Source organism: Strix uralensis, chromosome 2, assembly GCF_047716275.1.
Source record: "Strix uralensis isolate ZFMK-TIS-50842 chromosome 2, bStrUra1, whole genome shotgun sequence".
NCBI lineage: Eukaryota > Metazoa > Chordata > Aves > Strigiformes > Strigidae > Strix > Strix uralensis.
In genome coordinates, this window is record NC_133973.1 from 115,494,026 (window position 1) to 115,503,361 (window position 9,336).

General features: G+C 41.6%; 1 protein-coding gene across 5 annotated transcripts in view; it reads right to left on the bottom strand.

Moving 5' to 3' along the window:
* Positions 1-9,045, bottom strand: part of WASF3 (WASP family member 3) — a 74,155-nt gene extending 65,110 nt beyond the window's left edge. For 3 of the 5 annotated variants that reach the window (XM_074859937.1, XM_074859931.1, XM_074859932.1), the window contains exon 1: positions 8,935-9,032. The gene's annotated coding sequence lies outside the window, so the exon portion shown is untranslated. Of the gene's footprint in view, positions 1-4,763; positions 4,800-8,934 lie in introns of those variants that run through there. The other 2 variants (XM_074859934.1, XM_074859933.1) reach the window with 2 other exon arrangements.
* Between the last annotated feature and the right edge of the window lie 291 nt (positions 9,046-9,336).

Below are 9,336 nucleotides of genomic sequence, written 5' to 3' on the forward strand. Positions count from 1 at the left end.
TCTCTACTTGCTATAAATATAAAGTGATTGCTACAGTGAAGATGTACAAGACCTGTAGGATTTGAAGAATGGAGAGCTTCAAGAGAAGCAAGCTGACTGAGCTGAAGACAACAGGATCCCCTCCATCTAGAAAAAAATGAAGCCCCTGAACTGCTAGTTCCTGGTTCTTTCTGCAAAAAGGGTGGATAGAAAGCTCATGGCTTGCACATCTGCTTGTCTAGCATAGCCTGGCAAATACCCTTCTCCTACTACACACTTAGATAACCTGAAACTAACCAAACCACTTGTATAACTGTACCAAGACATCCTCTTTAAATATGACTAAGAGTTAACTGCAGCCCCACTCCAGCTCCTGAATTGGCATGAAGAGGTTAGAAAGAACTTCAATATTCAAACTATGTGAAAAAAACAGTAATACATGTATGAGAGTGTCTTCAAATTCAGCATAAAATCAAATGTAGGCTTCATTTGAAGTGATGCATTATCTCTTCCATGTTTGCAGCTGTTTAAGCATTCAAAGCAGCAGCCAAGCTTGAAAAAGAAAAACAGCACTTTCCCAGGAAATAACTCTACAATAAACCTGTGCTGAGATGAGTTCCAGACAATTTCAACATTCTACAGAAAACTCAGCAGCAAGTTCTAACTGCTGTCAGAGAAAGAACTAAAAAGCCACATTTTCACTAAAGCCCCTCTTCTAATTCAGAAGTTCAAACTTCATTTCTTCATTCACATGTAATGAGGCAGAAGAACTTCTCAAAGGAGAGTTTCCAAAGGCTGTTTGAAGTTTCTAAGTAAAACAAGCTTCCCAGGCCTTGTCTTGTAGCACATTAGTCCCCACAGCTGCCTGTTGCTCTGTTAGGACAAAACTAAGTCCACAGCAGATGAATGGTTTTCCTCAGCATCATGGAATACTGACCTTTTCCACTATGGGATTTCAAACCAAACATCCAGAAATCAATTCCAACTTTCACTAGAACACTGTTAACATGTTTTGATATATTATGCCTGTCACCGATTACATACACAAGCTCTCTGACCATTACTTGTTATGAGTTGCCACTATGAAATTGCACAAGAAATCTGGGATCCATCAGCTGAAGAACTAAGGTCTCTGGCGATGAGGAAAGTACATATCCTAATGTCATTTAATTTTCCACATCATAGGAATGCGGAAAAGAATCCATGTACACCTCTAACATCCTTTTTTTTTTTATAAAATAAGTTAGGGATCCAGGGGTTATATACTGTTCACTTGCTCTAACCGGCCTCTCCACTCAGGTACACAACAGCGACCCAAACACCACCGTCCTTACCTTATGGGGCATCAGAAGCAGAAAACAGAAGAGACAAGTTAGCCCTTTCTAACCTTCAAAGAAAGGCACTGCAAGAACAGCAGTGCTATGCCACAAGAAAAAGCTACTGGAGAGGGAGGAGTGGGCAACAGCTGCCTGCTTCAGCTATGACTGCAGACATTAACTATAAACCCGCAAATAAGTAAATACTCAAACTCAGGTGGCCATTACAGTCATCAGCACAGGAATAAATTTCACCCCCAGATTGAATGTGAACCCCAGCCCCTACTAACAGCCCTGTCAATGGCATCTCATTCTGCAGCAAGTGACAAGCAGATAACTGGTTAACAAGTCCATGGAAGAAAGTCCTGATGGTCACATTTTATATAACATTCTCCACCTATAAATATGGCAGAGCTCCAGTAATTCCCAACTTATACTCATTGTCCTTTAAACACAGTCTTAACATTGTGTTCTCTTTTCCCTGGCAACTAGACTTGAATAAAACATTTTTTATGAGATTATATATGCTTTTCAGTCTTCACTGATGAGGTGCTTTGTTCACTTTTAGTTTCTATGAATGTATCAGTGAAAGGAAATATTTTTGCACACACTATTCTAAACAGTCAGTGAAACTCAAGTCCTCTAAGGCCTCTAAAATGCTATTACATTATAACTTTCATGCTATCACAGAATCATGGATTATCCTGAGTTGGAAGGGACCCATGAGGACCATCAAGTTCAACTGAGTCTGCACAGAAAAACCAAAAAGTTAAACCAGATACCCAAGAGCATTGTCCAAACACTTCTTGAACCCCAACTAGCTTGGGGTCACAACCACTTCTCTGGGGAGAAGTTCCAGTGCCTGACCACCCCCTCAGTGAAGAACTTTTTCCTAATATCCAATCTGAACCTCCCCTTTAAGTCAATGCCTCATGCCCCATCACCCAACACCAGAGAGAAGAGATCAGCACCTCCCTTTCCGCTTCCCCTCATGAGGAAGTCCTAGACAGTGATGAGGTCACTCCCCTCAGTACCCTCTTCTCCAAGGTGCACAAACCTAGTATCCTCAGCCGCTCCTCACAAGCCATGCCCTCTAGTCCTCTCACCATCTTTGTTGGGCTCCTTCAGACACACTCTAGTATTTTTGTATCCTTGTTATACTATGGAGCCCAAAACTGTTTGTGTATTTTATTTTATCAGTGACCTCTGCTTTCATAATCTACCAATACATTAAGAACATTAAACAGGCTTCATAAATCATGAAGCAAGCACACTAATCCAGAACATCACTGTATGCTAAGATCCAACTACCCACCCAGCAACCTAGAGGAAAAGACACTAAAGAGGAACGCAGACAAATACAAGCAGAAGTAGCAAATTACAGCATTCCAAGAAAAATGTAAGATCAGCTCAATTCCTCACAAGGAGACACAAGTGTTTCCTAAATGAGCAATCTAACACATTAACAGTAAAACAGCAAGTGTTTGGTATTAAGAGACCCATCCCTAAAAAATTAGGGCTTCCACTCAGGTAACCCAACAGGAAAATACACGCGGCCGCCTTTGCGCGTGGCCATCCAAATAGAGCACTTCACAAGATGCAGTAGCCTCTACACCTTACGAGCATAGTCCCGGCCCAAACAGCACCCTGTTTTAGTACTTCACTGTTCAATGAACAGCTTAAATATACACAAAACAGTTACATGTGCTCATAGACGAGCCAGGCACCTGAAAACATGACAACATTAACTTAGACTCAACAAGCAAATTTCAAGAAAATCTCAAAGAAAAAAGTTAGAAAAGGCTGACAGCAAAGTTTTTCAGAACTCTTTGCCTAATGAAAAGTATCAAACAGGCTTATGTAAAATTTCAAATGTCTGAAAAAATATAATTGTAGCACTTGCTACAAAGTTGAAGAATTTTTTTTAATCTATCAATTTCTTTAAGATCATGCATTAAACAGCAGTTTCACTAGTTATAATTTAAACTTTCATTCCCAGTTTTGAAGTTCTATGAGCAAAGAGAAGGCTGACAGAGGACTTGAGAATCACCATAATATATACAGAACTCTAAATCAAGTGTGTATATATATATATATTCAGGTACCAAAAAACCATCCTGAAAACATATTAAAATGCATAGTCACAACAACCAAACAAGCCTTAACTATGCTTTAACACCAGCAGAGGAAGAAAGATAATCACTGCATAAGCCTCCAAAAAGTCTGTCTCATTCAAAATTAATAGTGATAAATATTTTTCATCAGTGTGATTTATCTGTGCATTATCTGTGCACACTGCTGTGTAAATGAACAATGCTTGAGAGTTTTACCACAGGAAATTATTCTATAGTTTCTATATTGGTCAGATTTCAACAACAGGGATGTACAATAAAAGCTCATGCCAAAGAAACAGTGAAATACAAGTTTGATTTATGGAACAAGAGAGAAAACATGCCAGGCTGTAATTCTGTGCACAACATTTGAAAACCTCGGGTTTTTTCTTGTCCTGGAGAAAAATACATTTAAGTCAACCAAAAATGCTGGTTTTGACAGATTAATGGAAGTTACAACTGCCTTAGTATAAACTACTTCTATTTATATCAATTATGACAACTGTAAAATATGAACTCTGAACAGATTCAAATTACCACTGATATCTGAAGTACTTTATTTATGTCACTTATGAGCATCATATTCTGAAGACTATTATAAAACCTAAGTATCTACAGAATGCAAGATTAATTCAAAAACTAAAGCAAAACCATCTGCATGCCAGCCATGTCCAAGACACTTATTTTAGTGTGTCATTATGTTCACTAATGCTTAGCCAATTCTCTGACTCAGCACCCAATAGTCTCTGTTGGTTCTTTTCATTACTTCTTACCAAAACACCCTTGCAAGGAAGTTTACGGTTATGAATGTTTAGAAGAAAACCTAGACATTAAATATAATCTGTTTGATAGTATACAAATGATGGGAAAATATTTTGCTCTACTGTCTTTATTTTAGACTGACATCTGCATTTGAAACAAACACAAACATCAATCAAGTTCAACCTGAATAACACTAAATTTTTCTGTTTATTCAAAATTGCTTAAAGATGCTCTACGTTTAATAAATACAGTGATAGGGGACAGTGTGTGTTTCTAACTACCAAATCTCTATAAGAATAAAGAGATAATATTTGTAACCAACAGGTAAGAAGGAGCTCCAAGAATCCTGAAAAAAAGAGCAACTAAAATTCTGCTATGTGGAGAGGTCCAGCAAAAAAAAAAAAATCCCAAACACATAACAGCGATCAATTCTAGACCCAGAAAACACCATTAGTTTAATGGTAGAGCATTTCAAGCATGTGAAAGAAAAAAATAATTCACAATATGCTGACATTCAGAACACCTACAAATCCCTAACAAATAAATCCGGATTTGTTTTTTTAAAAAAAAACAAACAAATCCAACAAATGCTTACCATATTAACAAACCTCCAGCAAAAGTTCTCCAGCTATCTCACCTGCCAAAAATAAAGAAAGCAAACAAGATAAACTCCTAGTTTACAGCCTAAACAAGCATAAAGACTTGCATTTTGATCTCCAGCTGCTTCTACACACAAATTTCTTAACTTCTTTCACAAATGTTTTGTTTCCCCTTTTGGCAGAGGAAAAAGAAATGACCTCTATCAGCAGCTAAAAATATTTCAGTTATCCAAGTTTTCAAAAGAGGGGTGAAAAACAGTGCTTTTCCAGTTAAAAAAACACCCCAGTGCAGCATTTCAGTAGCTTTTATAACAGGCTGGCTTCTGAACAGTTAGATCTCAGTAACAGGAAGTGTGAAGGAAAGCACTTACAGGTTAAAGCTGAAGAAATAAATCTGATGTAACTTCAGGTTATACTCATTATTACCTCTAAAGGCAGACTAAGTTCTCAAGAGAGAATCTAAGGGCTACAGCAGTTCTGCTACAGAGCTTAGGCTCAAGATGCCTCAATTTAATTCTTGAGTACAATTCTTACATTACAGGTATTCTGTATGTGAGTCTTCCATATGGAGAAGTCAATATTCACCCTCTACCTCTTTACCTGTTCTTTTAAGAGAATAAGTAGTTACAATCTGTGACCCATAGTATTCCTTGTATAAGGAAGCTTCTGAAAGTAACATACAGTTGTATATAACACTGGGAAGACATGTATTTGCAATCTAATCCTATTAATGATCTGCATATACTGAATTGATTTAAGATTAGAGAACTACTAAGGGAGACTGATAAAAGCAACTTCATCATTACTGTAAATTAATATCCTTCTGCTATTAAGGTAATTGACAAAACTTAGTATCATAACCCACTGGACATGCATAGCCTGCTTAGTAACTTGTGCTAGTAGCTCAATTCACCTGATACACAGCCTGTGGCTCCATATCCTATGCAAGCAAAAATAAAATAAAAAGAAGTTACAATAATGACCACAAGAAATCCAAACATTTTAATTGGAGCCACACATGAATCAGGAAGAAAACAATACATCACAACTGAATTAAAAAGGCCAAAGCGTGCTGTATTATACAACCTATATCTGATTCAAGCTCAGTTACAAGACCATATCAAGTACACACCAACTAAAGACAGGCCTGCAAGAGCAGACTGCAATTAACTGCAACAACATTTCTCACTCATTCCTCACTAAAAGCAGTCAAAAGAGCTCTGGAAGTGCTGTGGGAGGGATCAAAAGAACTGCATATATTTATCTTTTAACACCATGAGTCTTCCATGCAGATTTTCTCCTCCCAAGGCTCTTTCCCACTCCAGTTACTACAAATTACACCAACATGTAACTATCCATGCAGGAAGTTTAATTGAGAAGGGAAGACTTGCAAAGGCATGAAAGCTAATTCACTGTCCAGGTGACACCGATACAGTGACTTAACACTCAGCTACCATCAACTCTTCTGGAATTCTTCACCAAAGTGTCTGTTCTAGCTTGGTTTGGTTTTTAGAAATCTTGTCCTGCTGATCACTGCACATAAGAAACTTCAAAATAATATTCCTATCATCTGTTACACAATGGCTTTTCTTCCTCTTTCATCCATACAGGAACATTGTCTGCAGACACTGTTATTCTTGTTTCAGAGAAATATATGGCATGTACCTTCTCAGTGAAGAATAAAGTAAATAAACCTGAGCTAAAGTAGTCACATGGAAGAGCAGCTGGTCTGCAAGAAGTTTATATTGCTAGTCCTAAAATCATAATCCTTTGAGGCATGTTGTACAGACAAGGCATATACTGAAAAACAAAGCAGGTTTATGCTGCTATTAACTACGAAGTGTCACACACATTGTACCATATAAATCAAACTTGAAGCCTCAATAACTTATTCCTGCTATGAAAGTCCCTTTCTAAAGCACAAGCAATTCTATTTCTGACATATAGAATCATCTTTTATTACTTCCATAGACAAACAGGAAGATTAGCAAAGACCATACAATTTCAGTAACTATTGTGTATAATCAAGACTATTGTTTCAGTATCTGATTAAAAAATGTTTTGTATTTTTTCTTTATTTGAAGAAAAGAGCCATGAAAAAGGAGAAGAAAGAGGACTGGCTCAATTATATATTATTTCATGTACAACAAAACCTCTGTGTTCACCACCTAATAACTACATTCACACTACTGCTAGCAACACAAACACAAAACTAATCCTCCACCAAGCAATAAAAGTTTGCTTTGCACAACTTATGCCCAAAATTCAGCTGGAAATAAATCAAGCTTCCACACTGCTCAAGTGGAACGTGGTCTTGTCCTGGTCCCAACTGAAGAGCTGCAGATAAAGCATCCTTCATACAGGAGCTACTGAAAGCCACATCCTTAATGAGTAAGAATGACTTAGGGCCTTTGTATTTTAGTGTGGGCAGATAACTGTCCTTCCATCTTAAGCGTATTTTCCTCTGATGGAACTTAAAGGCAAAAGTAAGCTCTAACTTACTAACAAAGCTCAGTTTCACAGCTCAAATACAGGGTTTAATCCTGAATCTTTAAATTCGCAAGCATTGCAACTTGTAACTTTAATCTTACAGGTTTCCAACTTGGGTAGCCTACATAATTATTCCGTATCGCGTCAAGCTCCATGTATTAGAGGCTACACAACTTAGCATCTGAGCTACAGATTGCTGTAGCATGGGAGAGCGTGCTGGAGTATAAGAACTGCAACCTTATTCCATTACTTCATTCCCTTCTTCAAGCACACACACTATTAGCTACTACGGAAAATATTGTTTCACGCAAAGTCAAAACAACAATCTGTCTCCTATAAACATAATACTTTTTGATTCCTTAAGTAAAGCTTTAAAAAGAAAAAAAAAAGGCCAGTCTTGCATGATAGGCAAGGCAAAACGACCTCCTCCATCTCACCCTCAGATTTCAAGTCTCTTGAAGTTCCTGGCTACTTTCATAATTTGCCCCCATCTTTTTCTAATAGGAGTACTTTCCCCTCATTCCCTGTAGTTACAAAAGAGGCACAAAGAACCACAGCTACACAGCTTTTTCCTATTCCTGGACAAACAGCACACAAACTAAACCATTTGTGCTTTGAAGTATTTTCTATCAAGGAATCTCACAACTGCATCCAATAACCCATCACTCAAGTACTGGCCCCACTTCACAGACTGTTGCTCAGCCTAAACTATCAGTCCTTCTCCCGCTAGTTATCTGCAGCAATTACTGAACTGCATTAGAAACGAGAAGAATAAATAAAGCATTTCTTAACCACTTTTCAGCGAGCATTAGACATTCAGCAGTTGCAATAAATCCCTGTCTTCACATGCCTGCACTCCCCACATCCCAGCATCTTCTCAGCGACACATTCACTTAAGGAGTAAGTGGAAAAAACACTTAATATGCAAAAAAGCACAAACAGAAAGGAAAAAAAAAAAGGTTTAAAAGTTCCCGAGCTGTCAAGGACTCCCAGCGCCCTTCCAAGCCAAAGACGATTATTTTTAAGTACTTGAAGACCGCTCGATATCAGAAGAGACTTGCCGGTGTCACATCCCGGTGCTGGTGCGGGGGCCACTCGTGGATATTCCCCCCCCCAAGCGGGGAAGAGGACCCCCAGCTTGCGCTTCTCGGGGCTGGGCTGCGGGGAAGACAGCGCCCAGCCCCGAAAAGCGCAAGTTGGGGGGCCCCTTCCTCGACCCCACGCATGGGGGACTCCGCAACCCCCACCCGGGACCGAAAGGGGGAAGGGGAAGGCGCCCGCGGCTCCAGGGACTGGCGAGGGGCCGAGGCCGGCAGGAGGGCTAGAAACAAAGCTTCCCCCCGCGGCTGAGGCGAGGGCCCCAGGACGGGCAGCTCAGCCCGGGCCAGAGGAGAGCGAGGAGCCCCGGCGCAACCCGTCGCTGCCCTCCCCGCGGCTCTGAGGAGAAAGGGCCGCCACGCTGAGGGGGCTCCCACAGGGCAACGGCGGGATTAACCCCGCGGGCTGGCGGCGAGACACCGCTAAAAAGAGACTGCTCCCCCTCAGCGCCCCTCCCGGCGGCCGCCGGGCTCCCGAGGGGGGCACAGACCCCCCAAGCACCGCTCACTCGCTCGCTCGCCCTCCCTCCCGCCGCCGCGGCTGAGGGAGGCGGGAGCACAGCCCCAGCCCCACACCCACCTGGCGCCGCGCTCCGTCCCATCCCGCGCTGCCGCTGCCGCCTCCCGACCGCTCCAGCCGCCACCGCCGCCGAGCGCCTTCGCGGGCTAAGCCTCCGCGCCCCACACCGCCGCCCCGCCCCTTCGGCCTCGGGACACGCCCCCTCGCCTCCCTTTTGGCCTGTGCCAAGAGGGGCGGGGAAAATCCCGCCAATGGGAGCCAGGGCTTCGCCGCACACATTGTTGATCGGCGTGGAGAGCATCCAATGAAAACGCAAGGAGGGCGGGGAGCGCTGTCAATCAGCGGCTCCTACTGGGGTTCGCAAGAGGCCGGGCGCGGGGGCGGGCAGTTTTCTCCCGTTGACCGGCTGGGCTGGCCCCGCCGCTTCTCTCCCTCTCTCTCTCTCTCTCTCTCTCTCTCTCT